At 47.1% G+C, this 21,577-nt stretch overlaps 1 long non-coding RNA gene across 1 annotated transcript; it reads right to left on the reverse strand.

The window, feature by feature from the left end:
• Positions 1–4,625: 4,625 nt before the first annotated feature.
• Positions 4,626–12,264, reverse strand: LOC129535051 (uncharacterized). Its single transcript, XR_008681529.2, has 4 exons — positions 12,126–12,264; positions 11,334–11,427; positions 10,902–10,982; positions 4,626–10,348 (listed from the first exon to the last, which is right to left on the reverse strand). It is a non-coding gene; the product is annotated as an uncharacterized LOC129535051 (long non-coding RNA).
• Positions 12,265–21,577: the final 9,313 nt, after the last annotated feature.

The raw sequence follows: 21,577 nt of genomic DNA on the forward strand, positions 1-21,577 counted from the left end.
CTTGTGTTGTTGGAAGAGGGTGTTTGCTATGACCAGTGCGTTCTCTTGGCAGAACTCTATTAGCCTTTGCCCTGCTTCATTCTGTACTCCAAGGTCAAACTTGCCTGTCACTCCAGGTGTTTCTTGACTTCCTACTTTTGCATTCCAGTCCCCTCTAATGAAAAGGACATCTTTTGGGGGTGTTCTTTCTAGAAGGTCTTGTAGATAACCTCACAGAGGTGTATTTTGAAAGTGTTCTTAGTGCCTCCAATGAAAGATATTGCCAGAGAACAAAGTATTACTGTGAGGACCAATCCTTTGGGGAGGGGGAGGGGAGGTTGTCCTTTCTATTAATACTGGAACCAAACCAAGAACCAATATTCTGAACCTGCTCAGAATGCTAGTCCATATCACGTTACCACTTCTAACTCAGATGGTGCCCGAGCCATGCCTTAATTATCATCATGTCAGCACAAATAACCAATAAACGATCCGTAACAGGAATAGAAATAGGAAAGAGTTTTCTTTGAACCAAACTGAGGACTAGCCTAGGGAACAACTTACCAGTAACTCTCAGAAGCTGTGCTGGAGAAGCATGGTTTTCATCACAGTTTTGTATCTTTTCAGAACAAAGAACCATCAGACAGAAACATGCAGGGGTGCATTCCTTCAAGGCTTCTAAAGGGATAGATTAGCACGTACAGAGTGAATCAGCAGGACCTTGGTATCTGGGAAGGAAAACTTATCTTTAAAGGAATACTAGCATAAGCATCATAGGAGAGGGTAGCATTTATCCCTACCCTCAAAGTAGACATACTTTACTTCTGGATAATGAATTCTTTTCTTAAAGGCTAAAGCAGATGTACACTGCATGATAAACAGGTCATAAGATAGGCTGTTCTAGTTCGCATGCAGTTCAAGCTAAATCACATATAAGCCAGAATGATTTCCCCATACCTCAATTGTGAAGATTTCTTGCATCAATCACAAAGTTTAACTGATCCCAACGAGTGGTCTAAAATTCTAATCCTGCATCTGAACTTTGCACAACCTTCAAGTTGTGGGCTATATGCTTATTTTCTCCTCGACTCTCCTGGAGGTAGAAAGGAGATTCCTTTTATTTTCTGCTCCTCTTAGCATATGGAGGGAGCACACTGAGCTGAAATTCTAACCCCTTGCAAATCCGCAGATGTTTCCTTTATACCCATTTTTGATTCTGTGTCCACCCTAGTAGATTAGAAGGGATACATACCTTACATACTGACTTGGTTTCTATATATTACCTCATGTCTTTTTATGAGTCCATATTCTGCTTATGGGACTCTGCTTCTAGGTATTGGCTCATATTTCCACATACAGACTGTGGTAAACTGACTGAAAAAAAGTCCACAGCCATTCCTCCTGTCCCGGGATGAGCAGCCCTTTGCTTATATGTTGCAGGCAGAGCTGATTTGCTGATGGAGTTAGTGTGGGACATGAAAGAAACAGAGGAGTCAAGGAGGATGCCAAGGTGCTTGGCCTAAGCAATATGAAGAAAAGAACTTTCATTTATCAAGGGGAAGAAGACAGAGGAAGAACAGCTTTGGGAAGGGGAAAATGCAGTCAGTGAGTAAAACCTTCATGAATACCAAATCTTTTTCTTAGGTAAACTTATAAAATCCGTACAACTAAGATTCCCTTAAATGTTCCGATATATATGCAATATATTAAGTAAGAGTTCAACCAAAATCCCAACTCCAAACAGGTTAGTTAATTACATATTTTCATTTGGAACAAGAGTGACATCCTCTTCGGGTTGAACTGTTGCGGGTATCCAGAGAGTTTGACCTGTAGCACTGTCTCATAAAAACACATGATTTGTGAAAGAAATTGGAGTGTCATTGCCCTAAGTAAACAGTGAATTATGTGCATATATGTGACGATGATGTCAGACAAAGTAACTTAATGATCGGAGTGGTAATTTGATTTTCTGACATTGGTAATAGACCAAAAGCAAATGCCTCTGGTAACATCAGGTAACCCTTCATTTTTATCTTTTCAAAGCTGATGCCGATGACCAGATGATTATTTTCTTTTAGTCTTTTAATATAGAAAATGAAGAGATTTCTTAGCATTCAACCTTCCTTACATTCCCTGGTCACGGTGCACTCTTTGAACATGCTGCGCTGGGTTATGCTGGCTAGTATGTGGGACTTTCCCATTAATGTTGCAGGCAACATCTGCAGCGTAGGTGCCAAAAATCTGTCTCAGAGATGCATGAATAAGCAGGAAAATGTGTTCACAGAACCTCATGCAAGCCAAGGAACTCAGAAGGACAAGTGAGTGGCGGGATCGGCAGGGAGGGTGGGCACCTGGCTGACTCCTCTGCTCCAAGTGCAGCGGGCCTCGCCCCCATCCTGTAAGACCCAGTCCTGGGCTCCTCCCCTGGGCCCTGGCCACGCCCATTCTCCCAAGGCCCGCACCGGGAAACCTAGGCCCCGCCCCTCCTTTCTGATCCTGCCTCCTTATGGCCATTAGCTCCGCCCCTCCCCAGCCCTCTTCTCCCGCCCCTCCAGCCCTAGCTCCGCCTCCATATTGCGCCTGCGCACTAGCAACCATCTGCTCGAGGGCGGGGCCTGCGCAGGCGCCAGTACGGCTCACGGCCCCGCCCACCCCTGCCCTGGGCCCGCCTCCATGGAAAGCGCTTCCGGTGAGGCTTGGCGTGTCAATTAAGATCAGAATGGTAGTGGGATTTCACGGTGTTTGGCAGTCTAAATTCAAATGCCTCAGGTAAGATCATACCCACTGACCTGAAATAGGGCCAACGGGAGATGGCTTCCAGTCTTATGTGAGACTCATTCTGTAGCAGCAGAGGATAATAAAAGGGATATAAAGTGCCAGCTGCAATTAGAGAAAGAGAGACGCGATCTGAGCTCTGCATCCTCATGAACCTCTCGGGCAGGATATGAGACACTGAAGCCTGGAGCCCTCTAGACTGAACGGCAAGAACAGAATTGCTGTCACCTTCAGCCCAAGAACTTTATGAAATCCCAGGAAGAGAAAGGCACCCAGCCACCCTGAAGATCTACAGGCAGAACAGACTGCCAGTCTTACTCTCCTTTCCTCTCGGGGTGGGGAGGGGGTTACTGACCACAGTAAGGCTATTTGCTGGGAAAAAGTTTTTTTGGTTTTTTTTTTCAGTTCAGTTCAGTTCAGTTCCGTCGCTCAGTCGTGTCGGACTCTCCGCGACCCCTTGAATCACAGCACGCCAGTTAATTAATTTGGCTGCGCTGGGTCTTAATTGTGCCATGTGGAATCTAGTTTCCCAACCAGGGATCGAACTTGGGCTCCCTGCATTGGAAGCATGGAGTCTCAGCCACTGGACCACCGGGGGAGAGTCCCTGCTGAAATGTTTAAACCATGGTAAGACTTGATGCTTTTGAACTGTGGTGCTGGAGAAGACTCTTGAGAGTCCCTTGGACTGCAAGGAGATCCAGCCAGTCCATTCTCAAGGAGATCAATCCTGGGTGTTCATTTGAAGGACTGATGCTAAAGCTGAAACTCCAATACTTTGGCCACCTCATGCGACGAGTTGACTCACTGGAAAAGACTCTGATGCTGGGAAGGATTGGGGGCGGGAGGAGAAGGGGACGACAGAGAATGAGATGGCTGGATGGCATCACCGATTCGATGGACATGAGTTTGAGTGAACTCCGGGAGTTGGTGATGGACACGGAGGCCTGGCGTGCTGTGATTCATGGGGTCGCAAAGAGTCGGACACGACTGAGCGACTGAACTGAACTGAAGTTATACGTAAGACGTGCAATTTTAGTTAATTTAATGTCTAATTCCAGTTAGAACTGGAAAGTGTATTGATATGTTTAAAGAATAAACAATGCCAAAAAATTCTACCCACTTAGCTAATTTAATTCTGCTTTTACAAAGTCTTTATAAGACCTAGTGGTGTGGCGTAATAAAAGATGTCTCAGGCACAAGGGGCCAGGATTCTAATGCAGGCTTCAGCAGGAATTAATTGTGTGCTTGCTGCTTCTAGTTTGGTCCTACTCACTTCTGAACTAATCTATAAAACCATGCTGGTCACCCGACCTCTCCTTGCCCTTGGGAGTATCAGAAGATTTCTCCACGATTCCCAAATATGCATTCATGGCCTTCATGAAGTGGCTAAAAGTATCACTTCTCATAGGGAGGTATTAGATTACCTGCTACCTTTAGGGGATCGGGCTTTCCAGGTGGCTTGGATGGTAAAGAGTCTGCCTGTAATGCAAGAGACCAGGGTTCGATCCCTGGGTTGGGAAGATCCCCTGGAGAAGGGAATGGCAACCCACTCCAGTATTCTTGCCTGGAGAATCCCAGGGACAGAGGAGCCTGGTGGGCTACAGTCCATGGGGTCGCACAGAGTCGGACACGACCGAATGACTAACATTAAGGGGAATACTTCCCTAAACAAAGGGGCAAGCTTCACAAAGAGGGGAACTTTTAGCATGGCCTGGAGACCCCAACCCCTTGCCACCCGCTCCTGTTCTTAATGCATCAGCCTCCAGATCTTAGCGCTCCGCCCCAGTTCAGGTGACAACGCACATGACAGAGCCGCAGCTTCCTTGATCACGCTGGGCTTCGTTGTGAATAATGAAAACATACTAGTGAGATCTTCTGAAGCAAATGAATTTTATTGGAAGAACACAAGTATTTAACAAAATACAAGAAACTTAAGCAACAGATACATTTTACAGACACAGAAATGAGGCTAGCTCAGGGAAACTCAGCAGTATGTCTTTCTTTTCTTTTTGGCCATGCCATGCAGCATGTGGGATCTTTGTTCCCCCACCAGGGATTGAACCCCCTCCCCCCTATATTGGAAGTAGGGAGTCTTAACCACTGGACTGCTGGGGAAGTCCCAACAGGATGTCATTTTATATTCTCTGCAGTAAAAGGTTACTAGCGAACCTTTGCAGGCTCTCACTCATTCTTGCGGGTCTAGTCCCAAACTATAACAAAAGTATTACTGACTCAACTAGGATAAGATGAAAAGTATACCAAACCAAGTAGCTATGGCCAGGAAACTCAGTGACACAGAAAATAGAAGGCTGTGGGAAGGTCTCAGGGAAAAGGGGCCTGCTACAGAGCCCAACGAGCCTGAGACAGTGCCTTCCACCCTGCGGAATACAAATACAGCACACACGCACTTTGACGTGCCCCGACGGGTACAACATTTTCAAAGATTTCTTGAGTAAGCACAAAACCACATATTATACAACATGAAAACAACCCAAAGTCCAAGCCATTTCCAAAGGCACAATACCCCAAAGTCAATTTCTGGTCAAAGGACAACTCGCTGATGTCACAGGGTCACTCCTTGAGCCGAAGTCCTCCGCAGGAAGTTGACGACTTCTGTAGAACTGCTGTGATTCTGTGAAATTCAAACTCCTACGGACTAAAGCTTAACCTTATACACCACTAATGCAAACGCTATGTATGCTTAGAAAAACCAAGGCAAAACCATAATACAGAAGCTGTAAATTGGCATTACCCATTTCCCCAAGGAGAAACATTCTTCCCTCTCAGTTCTAAAATCTAAAGACACTTGGGGGGGGGGCACTCATTTGTGATCATGGAAGGGCCTTTTTTATTATTTTTTTAAACCCCTTTACTGAGGCATGAGGAATGACTAACATACAAAGATATGTACACATTTATATATACAGTCTAATGAGTCTGGAGATAAGTACACATCCATAAAGCATCTCCATAATCTATACCGTAAACACACCCATCCACTCTTGACGTTTCATTTCACCTTCATAATTTATTATTATTTGGTAATAAAAACATGACAGAATAAGATCTACCCTCTTAGCCTTTGCAGTACACATCAGTTCTGGGGTCTGGAGGAGATGCACAGGTGCTCGGTTCCTGGCTTTAACTATATCCTATATCCTGTAGCTCAGTACTCTGACAACCTACTAGAGGGAAAGCTAAAACAGGCCTTTCAGCATTCTGGAAGGTGCTTTGTCTGACTGACGGGGAGAGGCTGAGTAAACCAGTGAATCTCCATAGGATTCCCTGCAGTGAGCCCACTGCTGTTGTTTTCCAAAGCTGATAAGAAGTAGTACAGGAGGCTTGCACGAGAATAAGGAGAGGCGAAGGACGCTCAGAAATCCAACCCAAACCTAAACCGAGAGGTGGACTGGCTGGCGACGCTCAGTAACCCATTTCATGTGCAGGCTAGCATCAGCATAGTTGACTGGGAGGGCAAATTCAAGTTCAGAGGGAAGAAGACACGATTCAACCTGGACAGGAATGCACATATTTTGCTCATTCTGTCCACTCTTTTGACAGAGCTGCACACTAAAATTCCATAACTAAAACTCTGCAGGATCTGAGTCCCTGCCTCCTACCAAGTATTCTAGCAGGTCCTGTGCACCGCAAGACACAGAAGTCGGGCCTCTGCCAATTGGAGATCAAATCTCTGCTCCTTCAGAGCGCTTGAGAAAGGGACGGTGAGGGATGAAGTTCAGCTCCACTTGCCAACAGACTGCTGACATCAGCAGAGCCACTGAAACCATCTCTAAACAAGGTTTGTAGTTTCACTCCTATTGATCACAGAGAATTCCCCCTGAGGACATAGGCGTGGGTAGAAAGCTCCTAGAGGATAAGCAGTCACTCACTCACTCACACTTTTCACTTGTCCTTCAGGTGCTGTTTCCACAAGTTCCTCGTGAGGAAGTTCTCTGCACAGGTCTGACCATGGCCAGGACTTTAGAATCAGCACTTGGAGGGAGGGCGAAGATACCCAGGCGACCTGGTATCTCACGGGGAGCACACTGCGAGGGAAACTAAAATGAGGAAAATTAAATTGCTCATGCTAAAAAGGGACAAGGCCTTCTTTCTCACCTTTCCTCAACAATTGTGGAATATGGGTCAGTTCTTTGACTCTGCTGCTGCTAAAGCACTTCAGTCACGTCTGACTCTGTGCGACCCCATAGATGGCAGCCCACCAGGCTGCTCTGTCCCTGGGATTCTCCAGGCGAGGGGGTGACATTTCTGACTCTCTGCAACGTATGCAAATCTTTTCTGTAAGTTCAATAAGCCTCTTGGTAATCTGACAAACCAAGAGTGTTCCTTCAGGGACCTGGCAGCAAAAGCAGTGACCAAGAGCCCACAAAGCTACAGGAAAAGGGCAGAAAACACCTCTGGAGAAAAACAACAAATAGCGTAAGCAACAGCAGTTCCTTCTCAGAACTCCCTTAGGTCATATACTGTGCAACAGTACAGCAGGACAAAGAGCTCCCCTTCTTCTGCAACAGCCGTTGTTCACCGGTCTAGGCAACACAGAACAAGGAAGAGACAGCAAAGCCTTCACTTGCAGACAAAATCACAATTCACTGGGAAAATGGAAACTAATCCTGCTCCCATCATAAATGTCCTAGTTTATAAGAAAGCCGTATTTTCTTAAGAGTATATCCATCAGGGCCCATTGTTATCTTCTGTCCCTCAGCTGTGCTAACCCAAAGAAAGGGCACAAGAATGGAGAAAGGAGACGGGAGAAAGGGCCCTGCACCCACAATGCCCACCAGAGCCGTCACACCAAAGACCCTTGTCCTCCCCACTGTCAGTCTGTCCTTATTATACTCTCAGCGCCTCCTCCTCATAGCCCTGCTGGGCCCAAATTGCCCTAATCAAGAGAAAGCAAAAGCCTGAAATGGGGAAACCATCGGACCTTTTCCCTCCCCAAACTGAGCTCCCCTTTCCTCTCCCCCACTGCAGTGGCACAACTCCACAAACAATGCACAACCGCCCCTCCACTGTTGTACCAACAACACTTTCTTCCTGGAGAGTGCAGAGAAGGTCCCCTTGAGCCAATGCCACCCCCACCAACAGGGAGACCCAAATGGAAGAGGAGCCACCACCAGCCAGCCTTTCGGCTAGAAAGGCTTTCTAGCAGATACACAGCGGGGAGAGACAGTTACAGCCTGGGGGTGTAGCCCTCTCCAGCAAGAGCAATACAAGGGCTTCATCCTCCCGCTGGGGCACCTGACTCGGGAGGTTCCTGGACATCCAGGCTCGTCGGCATATGCCCCGAAGTGAGCAAATGGCCCCGGATTCACGGATAGTTCATTGACAAGACCCATCGCACCTCTTTCTTCCAACCAATGTGCAGAGTGTGCTCAGTGGAAGAGTGCAGAAAGTGAACGTGGAGAGTTCCTACCACATTCCTACAAACAGAGTTGGGACTCCTCAGGATTCCCAATGTGCCCTCGCTCTGCACAATGGCAAAGAATTCTGACATCAGGCTACCACTAACTTCTGCCCCAGAATCAACATTCCCCATGCCCCACATGCTGCCATTGCCAATATGCACCTTCTTTCGGCATGTGAGTGTCAAAGGAAGAAGTGTCTGGCGGGTATATCAGTAGAACACAGCAGCAACAGCAGCTCACTAGCATGGGCCTCTTTATGGCCACAGGGAGTCTCAACAGAAGAGTTGAGCCCTCTACTCAACCAAGGGCAGTCAACATCAGTGGGCGCCTCCCAGGAGACTCCCTCAGCTGACTGCTCTAGGCCACAGTATAGGAGGGGGAAAGGTCACCTTTCCTGAGCCGCTTTTCACAGCCTAAGGCAGTGCACAGACTGAGCAGGCACACAAGATCATCCCTAACAGTGAAGTCCAAAATGCTGAGCAATGCTGCAACCTAGGCTAAAGCCTTCATCATGAAAGTCTCACCTTTGCCAGGAAGTAATCCACTCTCATGTCACACTCAGCGAGGTGCACTACTATCTTCAGTCCCCTTGCTACAATGATCCCAGGCAGCACCATGGATGGAGAAATGGGTAGCAGACACTGGCCACAGAAAGTCCAGCGCACCTTTCACACTGAGGGCCTATGCCCTGCGGTCCAGCTTTCTCCTTGTGCTCTGAGAGCAGCTCTATGGAGGGTCACTCTTCCCAGCCCCTTCCCCACCTCTAGGCTCTAGGCACCCCAGCGAAGGTCCGTATGTAGTCAGTCCTTCCATCTTTCCTGATCAGGGAAGTCCTTCCCGCTTTGAGCCTCTAAGCTCTACAGTACTTCTCCTGAAAAGAACCGACAATCAAAAGTGGCCTGAGAACCACTCCTGCAACTCATCTAGTTCAAGATTAAATTGGTACAGCTACTATGGAAAACAGTATGAAAGTCCCTCAAAGAATTAACAACAGAACTACCATCTAGTCCAGCAATCCCACTTGTGGTATGTATCCAAAGGAATACCTCACACCAAGAATTTATAGAACATTAACATTCCCACGAGTGAGTAGACATTCACTGAGGTGCTGTCTCATGAGCCTAAGTGACATGGCTGGCCTAGGAAGGGATTCCTGGGAAGGAACCAGCAAGCCAGATTCCATCTCAAATTCAGAAGTGGATTACCTTCTCTTTCCATGAGAGCCCTGTTTTGTGAGACTGTCCCCAATTGGAGAGTCACCTTTTTGGAATCCTCAACTTTGTGACTTATTTTTAAGTGCCAATACACAGCAGATTTACCTATTAAACCATCCATTTAGCTTTTCTTGACCCCTGCCTCCAAGGAGGTCAGCCAAGATGACTTTGATGGGCAGTGGGAACAAGTGTGTATGGAAGGGAAGAAGTGCTCACGGTTATTCTTAAGTTTCACAATTGTTTTGACTCAGAAATAAGCCAGTTTTGATCATCATCATGTCACTTGGTGAAGGAACATGGGCCTAGGACAGTGTTTTCTAAGTATCTTAGGCTTCAGGTTTTCACTGAGTAGGAAACTATCACGACCCCCATCGCTCACAGCTTTAAAGTAATTTCACCAATTACAGGGATAAACAAAAAGTCTTTAAACATGCCCTCTAAGACTACACACTTTAGTTTCCAATCACAAAGAAATGTGGATTTTCTTTTAACCTTCGGGTAATGAAATTCAGGTTCTGTGACGCAACCTTCTGGATAAAACCCAGGCTAATACAGCAACAGAGGAGCCCGAGCTTTCTATGAAACTAGAGGTCAGAAGTGTCTTTGAATGCACCTTAGAAGATTTCGTATTTCTATTTTGTGCTTTTTCCCCACCCCAACTGTGAAAGCTCTTCCACAGATTTTCAACAGATTAACCACTGCCCAGAAAAGAAGTAACTTTATACAGACAATGAAAGAGAGGAGACGCACTGCCAGTTAACAAGCACCCTCTTGCTGCCTGAACTTGGTGCTGAGCCACATCAGCTTCGGCATAAGGCGTCAGAGATGGCCAGAAAAGAAAGTGGCTCAGAGCAAGGCAAGGTGTGAGTTGCTGGGCTACCTCTTGGCATCATAGCAGGATTAAAGAGGCTGGTTTCCAAAGAGAAGCCCAGTAATATCTGAGGAAATTTGCTGGCCCTGTGAAAGGAAACAATCGTTTGGTTGAAATGGGGGTCTGGACAGGTAGGGGGACGAGCTAAATGAAGACACAATGTTCTGTTCCCATATTCTGGAAATGGTGTACTAATCCCATCGGTACCTCCTGTGTGCTGAGCACTTTACAAAAACCATACAAGAGATATCCCTGAGAGCAAGGTGTGATTCCCATTTAGCAAATGTGGAAATTGAGGCTCAAAGATGACAGTAAGAAAGAGTCAGACTCAGACACTAAAATTTATTTTTAATGAAACACGATGTATTGTCTCAGCAACATCTGCAAGGCAAAAAAAAAAAAAAAAGACCCCACAAACTGCGGAAGGGTAAATATTTAATGAAGTATTGACCTGCATATTACTTGAATTGTTAGCCTACACCTCCAGAACCCCTGCAAAGTAAATGCCCACCCACTTATAGAGGGGATAGACTGGCAGACTATCATTCACTGCCACTCACTTGGTGTACAGGCCTCATCTTTCTCCCCTTTCCTAAATAGAGCTGGCTTTAAATTACATTCAAATCCATGTTCCCCTACCTGAGAAAAACAGCACTCCCACAGTCTCTGGATTCCTGAAGTTTGTTTTTCACAGTCCCATCCAGTCCAGCCTGCTTCTGCCTGGCATTACAAGTGTTTTCCAGAAGGATAAAAAGACAGATCAGAACTCTGATGTGAAAATGGCAAGATCAGGCTTTCTGGAAATGTGACATTCTAAGAAATTCAGTATGTCTGTAATAATGGCACTCACGGTGAACTGGAAAAAGATGCCACTGACTAGTTAAAGACATCGATTATAAACATAGTGTCTGAGCAGCGCTCAGGGAGTGATCCTGACATTGTTGCAAGCTCCTATCTTAGAGACTCAGGGAAGACATTTCCACGCCACGTGAAATAATGTGACAGCTGATGGGATGGATGCTACCCTCCTCCCAGCATTTGTGGCCCCGCATAACAGAAGGTTGCACTTACTCATCTGGCAGGTCTGGACAGCTAATTCCGGGTCCACTCTCTTCTCATTACGGGCCCATGGGCTGGCCAGTACTAGATTTGTCCATCACAGGTCCTGAAGGAAACAGTGATTATACACATCTACAAGGAGACTTGCTTACAGATGGACAGCCTAACACAGTTGCTGGGAAATTAGGTAACTTGGAAGCTCGTAACATGAGTGGCTGGGGCAAACTTCCCCTTTCCCTTATCCACAAAACACCAAGGCAGCCAAGGGCCGTCAGCTGTCCTACCACCGCACGCGATCCCTCAGAGCCTTACTGTCTCGTTTCCCGTGGAAAATAACAGAAATACCCTCAATGGTTAAGAAAGGTCACAAAAATGGCCAAGATCAACATTTGAACCAATCCCCGGCAACGATATATCCACTCCAAACGCCCGACAACTTAAAGCAGAATCAGCTCCACGGCGGCCGCCAGTCACCAGTCAGACTGTCCGGCACCCCCACCCACCCAGCCAAACGCACCCGCCCTTCCCTCACTTTAAGCCGCAAACACGACAAAGCATTAAGACCATAATTGGGAAGGAGGCTCCGAGACCCACATGTAAACAAAGAAAATCTTCTTCAAGTTTCATCATGCCCTTACAAGAATGCCCAACACCAAAGCCGGAAGTGCCTGCGAGATCTTCTCCGCCATCCACCCAGGAGCCCGCAGACACGTCTCTCAAAGTGTCCATCAGGACACACCATCTACCCGACTCTCCAAATCACACCGCAGACAGCCAAATACGAATAAAGTTAGTGAAACTTACACTTTTGCCATCTCCGGAAAGGGAGCCGCCATGTTAAATCCCAACCGAAGGAAACGGTCTACGGAAGCCGCACAGCACAATCCAGACAGTCAGGCGCTTAGGCACGCCCTAGGGCTCCTTCCACAACTTTTCCCGCCCCCGCCTCCCAACATCGTCATTGGTGGGCCTGCGATGATTGACGGGGAGATTGGCCATTCCTCTCAGGTAGGTCTGCTGGTGGGTACTGTCCGTTTCCCAAGGCCCAGCTGACGTCATGAAATCTCTGCTCGTTTTCCTATGTCTTTCCATATCCGCGTCCATCCCTCAAGGCTATAGCTCTACTTCTTAGGCCTTTGCACATACTTTGAGCTTTGTTTCTTGTCATCTTAGACTTTGGAAAGCGTGCACATTCAATTTATCCAGGCTTGGGTCAATTACATCCCCCTCCGGGAAGCCTTCAAGTTTTACTCCTTCCAGGCATAATGTGACTTCTTCATATTAGATATGGACATGGAGATGTATCAGAGCAGAGATGCAGAGGACTTCTTTCTGAGCCCTTGGGTCAGATAGTACTGGGCTGTGCATGCTGTGCACCTGGATATTTTGCAAGTCAGTTCAGGTTGCAGACGTTTGGGGAAAACCAGGGAACACTGACAACAGGCTCTTAGAAGCTTGCTACTATTGGTACCACACTTTTCAGGAATTTCATATCCTTTCCTGCTCTTCTATCTGTGAAAATCTTGTCCTTCCTACAAGGCCCAGGCATAAATCACTTCCCTAACTCTTTTCTGAATTCATGTTCCCACCCCAGCCACAAGAGTTATTTCTCCTATTGCTATAGGAAGAAAGATATGAGGATTTCATATCTCTGCTGCAAATGTCACTAAGCTTCACAGTTATCCAAAGTGAGACTGGAAGCCCACTTCCTTCCAGGAGGCCTCTTGCTGAGAGATTTCTGCGCCTGCTCTCAATTTGTGAATTGTACAAACAAGAAGGCGCAGTTCCCCTAGGCTTGACTACCTTGAGTGTTTAACTCATCTACACTCTGCATGGTGTGTGGACCACATAGCCTCTGGGTCCTTTAGCTGGACTGCATGGTCACAGTGCACAGTGCTCCTAGGAAAGATGATCTAATGCTAGCACTGTCCTTCCCATGGGAAAGATCATTTCAGAGGGTATTTGAGGCTTCGTGCTGTGCACAGTGTTATGCAGCAGTCCATGATGTTGCCCTACCCACTGAGCCGGCTACTTTTATGTGCCAACTTGACCGGTCATGGAGCGTCCAAATTAAACATTATTTCTGGTTGTATCTGTGAGGGTGTTTCTGGACGATCCTTTGAATCGGTGACTTAGTAAAATAGAAGGCCCTCCCCAATGTGGGTAGGCATCATCCAATCCGTTGAGGGCCCAAATGGAACAAAAGGCAGAGAAAGGAAGAATTCTTCCCTTTTCCCCCTATCTTGCTGCTTGAGATAGAACATTTCTCCTCGTTTTCTCCTTCTCTTCAACTAGGATTCACACCACCAGCCGCCCCCCGCCCCCCCGGGTTCACAGGCCTTCAGACTGGGACTGAATTATACCACTGGCTTTCCTGGCTTTATACCTTGTAGGCAGGAGATGGTGGAATGTCTCGGCCTCCGGAAATAGGGAACTAAACTCAAGATGAACCTCAAGATATACATATATATGGGCTTCCCTCATAGAATCTGCCTGCAATGCAGGAGACCCAGGTCTGATTCCTGGGTCAGGAAGATCCCCTGGAGAAGGAAATGGCAACCCACTCCAGTATTCTTGCCTGGAGAATCCCATGGGCCGAGGAGCCTGGCGTACAGTCCATGGGGTCACAAGAGTTGGACACGACTTAGTGACTAAACCAACAGCCCATATATATATATTGATAGATAGATATAGATATAAAATGTCTCTTATTGGTTCTGTTTCCTTGAATAACTCTGGCTAATAAACCTGGAACATCGCAGCCAGCTGCAGCTGTTCGACTTGGCTTCATAGTCCTCAAATAGAACTCAGAAGAAACAGCAAAATCAAATATATGAACATTAGTTCCAAACTATGAGTGAGGAAACGAAGATACCAGAAACAAACAGCCAGGTACTGGCCCAGAGGGGTTTCTTTTCCACTAGATTAGCTGCTCCTTTGCAAGCCCAGAGAAAGCTTACAGGTGAGCTCTTCTAGAACTGGGGTTGTTAGGTGAGACTCTGACAAAGATCCAGAGGGCAGGAGAGCTGTTGCAGGCCTTGTCCAGTAATCAGTAAAGGATGATTAATCCACATGGCGAGGGAAGACAAATAAGCCTGGGGCCGTTGATGTGAATCCTGCCCTAGGATCTGCCCAGTCTTTCCCACGTGTTACTAGGCTTGTCCCTCTGACTGGCATCAGCAGATGGATACATGATGGACCCTCTCAATCCCTGGCATACAATGACCACTACCACACAGGTCCTATCTTTCAGATCACCGGTATCTCCTCGATCTGTGGTTACCATTCATTCTTTTTATTTTGTCTAACTGCGCAGTTTATGGGTTCTTAGTTTTCTGACCAGGGACCGATGCTGGGCCCACAGCAGTGAAAGCACTGAGTTTTAACCACTGGACCACCAGGAAAGTCCTGCCTTTCATTCTTGTCTCGATTACACTTCATTCCACATTCATGGTCTGTCTGAAGAAAATAATACCTTCTTATCTACTGTGTACAGTACATGGGCTTGAGGTATGCTCTTGGGATTCATACCACAATTATTCCTCCTACCAGCTGAATATCCTTCATTGTTTGGTACCTCAGTTTCCTAATCAGTAGTGTGAGGATCCTAACAAGAACTATGTCATCAGGCTGCCATGACCCTTAGTGAGTTCATGAAAAGCATTTAGACCAGTGACTAACACACACTAAGCTTTCGTGAAATGATAGCTAGGACTGTTACCTTGTCACCATGCATGTCTCTGGTCAAATACAACCTCCTTTCTGGAGAGTTTCCCATGCTAGCTCTGCCAACACTAATCTACTTTCTCTGATTCTTTTTCTACTTACCATTCATGTAACATAATCCACATCTTACAATGCATTGGCCAGTTTGCCAGTTGTTTTGTTCCACAATTATTACTTTCATCTATGCTAATGTCTTTGTTGACTTATTAACTTTTGCACGTCTTCATCTATATGTCTTGTTCTTAAAACTTTTACCACCAGTTTCCAATTCATCAACTTAGTCGCTCATTTTCTCCTGGTACAATATAGCTGAACATACAGCGCAATGCATATGAAGATTCTATAGCACATAAGGGGACACCGAAATAGTACCTTTCATTAGGAGAGCCCCCGTGATATTCGATACTCCCCATGAGAATGTCATAAACTCCCTTGTCCACTCATTGGTTTTACCAGAAGGCACGATGCGGGTGGTGCCCTGCTAAGAGGAATTGGCAAAAATGTACTGAAGGTTTGGTTGACCGTATCAGGCCCATCTGTGAAGAAAACACGCACCAGGCTGAAATGTGTGTTGCAGGAGAGTTGACGTGGAACATGGGCGAGAGAGGAGGCAGTTTAAAGGATTAAGGAGGAGCAAGTGCCCAGGAGCAGGAATGTGAAAGAACACGGCCTTCTCGGGGAAGAACGCGTGTTCTGGCCTCATGGGAGAAGAGAGTTAATGATATAAACTGCAAAAGATAAAGGGAAAAAGATAAGTGGCCCATAGCAAGGACACATGGGTTTGATGTGGTAAACTCCATTAAGATCCAATTTGCTTTTCAAATCTACCATTTTGCTGTCAGTGCAGAACAGATCAAAACAGAGGGTCAGCAGAAAAAAGGAGACTGAGCACCCAACGTGGCCTCACTCCAACATCACGTGAGTCTCGCAGGTGCAAGAGCCCGCCTTGTCTGCTGCCACGTGGAACAGGACTGTGGATGTGAGTGCCGAAGGCCAGGACGACAGTATAGCTGGACAGGCAGTGTACGCCGCCATCAACTGCATGTTGGACCAGGTCAACGCCTATCTGGACCACCTGGAGGAGAGGACTGCCCACCTCCCTGGCTGCATCCAAGAGTGCTTGAATCCAACTGGCAGATGCACCTTGAGATCCAGCAGCTGCTCAGGGAGGCCCCAAGCGACTGGCAGCCCCTAGTGGAGCCCTCCAAGGGCCCCCCGGGCCAGGTCTCTACCCTGCCTGCCTGAGCCGGGCTCTAGCCTGAGCCCTCACCACCTGGCTTAGGACTGGCCTCCAGATGTCCTGGGGGATCTGCCTGCCTAGGCCATCCTTCTTCTACTTCCCTTTTGCATGCTTGGCATGCCCCCACCGCTTGGCATCCCCTCCTGGGATCAGGTGTGTGCCTGTGACCCACCCAACTTGCCTACCTGCCCAAATCCTGGATGCTTCTCACTCTGCCCAGGCCTTCAGTGTCCCCATTGAACTAGTCTCCATCAGCATGTGCATGCGTACATGCACACACACACACACACACACACAGAGTCATTCACATTCTCAACTTTATAAAATATATGCAAACCTCCTACAAAAGATGTCTCCCAAATTTAATCCACCCACGAATGGAATGAAAGTACCTGTTTTCCTGCATTCTGAATGTTAGATTTTCCAACCATCATTGTACATCTTATAAGGAAAAGTCGTGTGTTAATTTCTTCGGTTTGAATCTGTTTGAATAATATTTGAGGGCAGACTGAATAACATTTGAATGAAAATGATATCGAATGTCCACTGCACTTCTGTAACTAACCTCTGTAGATTGCCTGTTCAAGACCTTGGCCCATCTATCAGTTGGTCAGTGTGAGAGTGTCCCTGATAAACCCAGACATGTGCCTGGTTTCTGAAGTGATGGCATTCTGGCTGAAGACTGTGCCCTTAACTTGTGAAGTTCAGCCTAAACGTGGATGGTTAGTGTCAGAGTTGCCACCCTCCTCCTTCCCCTCATTTGATGGGCTCCATGCTGCCACAAACATAGGGCTGGGCCAGGGTATAGGAATTGTGGTGGGTCATCTTCTGGGACTTGGGTCAGTCACCAAGAGTAGACCTACATCTGGAAGAGTAATGGCTGCCCCAGGTTGACCCAGATCACTTGTCTGAGTCAGCAGAGAAACTCAGACCACACGTAGCAGGAACCGGACCTTCATGTCTGTGCCACTGTGGCTGGAGACCAGGACGCAATTGTAGCCTGTGTCCCTAGCCTGTGTCCCTGGGATGCAGATAGATGGATAGATAGATCACTGGAGGGATATAGAGACAGAAAAAAAAAAAAAAGAATGGGGAGGGAGGAGGAAGGCTGAGAGGACACCAGCACAGGAAGCAAGGCACAGACTAGCCTGCATTTGCTGTGTCTGGAGGAGACTTGTGCCCTAGCGCCTTCCAGGGTACACACAGCCTCTCCAGTCTGAGTCCACCCTTGCTGCAGGCCTCACCACAATCCCTCAGTGCCTGGAGAACCATCCTGAATGTCATGAGATGACCACCAGCCACTCCCAAAATCTTGGCAGAAAGGAGCTCCATGCCTTTCTAGTCTTGGCATACCTGGGGTGGGGAAAAGAACCAGAACAAAAAGCAGAAAAGGAACCCAGAATGGGCAGGCCCCTACTCATCCCTTTTCCCTATAGGCTTCCTGTCACCCAGTCATTCATCTCCAACTTGACACCACATTTAAGGAAAAAGGAGGGTAGAAGGAGGCAGGGATCCCCTACTCTGAGTGTGTGTATGTGTGTATGTGTGTGTGTGTGTGGTGGAGGGGGAGGGGAACACTGAGTCTTACAGCATTTAAGAGATCCTTGATCTCCACCAAAATAACAGAGTTCTAAAAGTGCACACATGGTCCAGGAGTTAGTGGACTGCTACATGCATGTGCCTGTGCAGTGAGACCCTACTGCTGAGTGCCAGGATAGCCGGTGTTTCGAAAAGATACCCTTTCAGCATCACGTTTATCCCCACAGCAATAGTTATGAGGGAGACACATACAACCTGGCCCGTAAAAAGCCCTCACTACATGGAAACAATTACGCACACTCCTCTCAAGTCTTCCCCAGGTCCAAAACCCCTTGGTCTCCCACAAAATACAAAATGTGTCAATTGATTAACTATTTAATTAATACCTGCCAATCCTGTGTTCGGAGTGCAGATGAGAAGTAGGACCCCCCACCCCCAAATCTCAGCCTGTTTCTCTCCCGGCTGCTGACTTGGGCTTACATAGCCAAGTCAGGCAGCTCACATCTTAATGGATGAGTCATTCTTTAACAGGACTAGGTCATGATACTGAGATAAAGAAGTAAATTCCAGCTGTGATGACAGTACAGAGGCCCTTCTTCAACCTCCGCATCCTGAGGAACCCCTCAGGCAGGAGGTGACACGTTGCAGCTTTGGGGGACCCCTAGACCGGGACGGCAAGATGTGAGTTGCGGACAGCCACAGCCTATAAGATATTTATGAATAATCGGGGAGAGACCCGAGCCCACCCACCCAGCGGGCACATCTTCAATCAGGACAGACTGTGACAGTCTTGCTTTCTTTTCCCCGGGAGGACGATTTCAATGAGCACAAGGTTTTAATGACCGCCCTCTGCCCTCCCTGCCTCGGCCACCGCGTGCCCAACTTGCACCACCTCGCTCCAAGGCCGCGTGAGCCTTGTGCCTGCACAAGTCCGCCAGGTCTCACAGCCACATGGAACAGGGTGTGCCTGTGGATGTCAGCACGGAAGGCAAGGATGACGGCTTCACCCGAGAAGCAGTTCAGGCAGCCATCAGCCCCATGCTGGACCAGGTCAACACCTGCCTGGACCACCTGGAGGAGAGGAATGACTGCCTCCCTGGCCGCCTCCAGGAGTGCTTGAAACTAGCTGGCAGATACATCTTGAGTTCCAGCAGTCGCTCATGAAGGCCCCAAGCGATTGGCAGCCCCTAGTGGAGCCCTCCAAGGGCCCCGGGGCCAGGCCTCAACCCTGCCTGCCTGAGCCCTCACCACCTGGCGTAGGGCGGCCTGCAGATGTCCTAGGGGTTCTGCCTGCCTGGGCCATCCTTCTGGTACTTCCCTTCGTGGGCCTGGCATACTCCCACCTCCTGGCATCCCCACCTAGGGTCAGGTGTGGGCCTGTGACCCACCCAACTTGCCTGCCTGCCCGACTCCTGGATGCTCCCCCCTTCCTAGGTTCATTAGGCAGACTAACAGTTATCTTACCATTCTCCAAATTAGTATTCCTGCACCATTATACCAATTGAATGAAGATTATACCAATCTTCATTGTTCGTACTTGGAGTCATCACAAATAATAACATCTACATGTGGGAGCTGTTCCATCATATACATTTTATTGAAAAACAAAATTTTAAAAATTCAAAGTATTTTACACAATCTTCATAAAATGGTGTCCACAAGCTGCTCTACAAAGGGTTTTTAAATTTACTATTAGAAATTTTATACAATGTATGTAGAATTCTGGGTTTTTTTTTTAAGCACAAAACATATCTGCCATTCAGTTAACTTATTGATTCTGCCCATTCATACTCTGGAGTGTTACATAGTGTTTTATTGTGTAATGAGTGTTACATAGTGAAAAATCCCTAATACTCAAGGGACTGGATTCTAACACAAAGTGGACCAGGAGCTTATTGTGTGCCTCCAGATTTTTGTTCCCATGACTTCTGATGTTCTCCAGAACCATGCTGGGCCACTCCTCATATCTTCACCCTTAGCAGGAACAGGAGATATCCCATCACCCCCACAATATCCAGGCATGTATCTGTCATCCTCATGAAGTGTCCAGAGGATCACTTCACTTAGGGAGATATCAGATTACCTACCATCCTTCTTACTTAACAAGGGGAGAACTTCAACTTCGGCCTGGAGACCCCTCACCCTGCCACCCCACCCCCTGTCATCAATGCCCCAGATTACTGAGCCCAGAGTCCCACTTGGTACCTGATGTGATGCATACATAGAGCCATATCTTCATTGTTCGTGCTTGGAGTCATCACAAATAATAACATCTACAAGTGGGAGCTGTTCCATCATATACATTTTATTGAAAAACAAAATTTTACAAATTCAAAATATTTTACACAATCTTCTGTTCCCCTCTGACAGAGTGGAACAGTACATCTTCCACTTGCCAAGACTGGTGAGATCAGCATAGCAACTGAAACCGTCTGTAAACAAGGCCTCTGGTTATATTCCCTACTGCAAATGACCACAGAGAACTCGCCATAAGGGCACAGGTATTGATAAAATATAAGCGAGCTGGAGGGTGAACAATGGCTCCTACTTATTCCTTTTCCTTGCAGTACATTTGGCACAAGTTCCACTGAAGGAAGTTCCCTGCAGCCTGAGTTTGGCCAGGGTGTGACAATCACAATTTGTGGGGGACAGACACCTGGGGGGACGTGGTATCTCATGTTAGGATATTGGAAGGCAAATACAAAGTGACATAAGAAACAAAGGTTTAATTATCCCCATTGAAAAGTGAGAGCAGGCTTTCAACCCTCCCTTTGCTTTAGAAGGTTTACTTTGGAAAACTTGTCAGTTCTTTCTCTGTCTCTTTGCAATATGTGGAAATCGTTTTAAAAAGCTCAATAAACCTCTTGCCAATTTGACAACACAGGAATGCTCCTTTAAGGACCTGGAAGCAAAAATCCTTGCAAAGGGGGAAAAATAGGTAAAGAGGGAACAACTTAAGCAGTTGAAACCAAAAACTGCTAGACCTTCTGGACAATCAGAGAAAGAAATGACTATCAAAGCAGTGCACCAGAGTCAATAAAGCTGCAGGAGAAGATCATGAAAAGGTGAGGGCAGGCAGTATCTCAGGAGGATTACAGCATCCTCAGAAGTAAAAGGTGTTCCTTCTTAGAACTCCCTATGGTTATGTTATTGTGCAACAGTATAAAACATTATAAACAACATTAAACGGTGCACAGAAAGAGCAGCGGTAGCAAAATTATCTCCTGGCAGAGAGACCCACAATTCACTGGGAAAATGAAATGTGAAGACCTGATCCCAATATTAATGCCTCATCTCGAATAGAGGCCCACATTCACTCACTTCACACGTATCCGTGTGCTTTACTATCTTCTATACCATAGCTATGGCCACCGAATGGTAGTGTGAGGGAACAGGGCCAAGAGACAGGAGAAAGAGCCCTGCACCCACAATGTCCACCACAATTTTCACACCAAAACCCTTGTCCTCCCCACTGTCAGTCTGTCCTTATACTCTCAGAGCCTCCTGCTTATAGCCCTGCTGGGCCCAAATTTCCCTAATCAAGAGAAAGCAAAAGCCTGAAATGGGAAAACCATCGGACCCTTTCCCTCCCCAAACTGAGCTCCCCTTTCCTCTCCCCCACTGCAGTAGCACAACACCACAAACAATGCACAACTGCTCCTCCACTGTTGTACCAACAACACCTTCTTCCTTGAGAGTGCAGAGAAGGTCCCCTTGAAGCAATGTCACCCCCACCAACAGGAAGACCCAA

Source organism: Moschus berezovskii, chromosome X (genome assembly GCF_049115385.1).
Source record: "Moschus berezovskii isolate FMDL1 chromosome X, NW_MosBer_1.0, whole genome shotgun sequence".
Lineage (NCBI taxonomy): Eukaryota > Metazoa > Chordata > Mammalia > Artiodactyla > Moschidae > Moschus > Moschus berezovskii.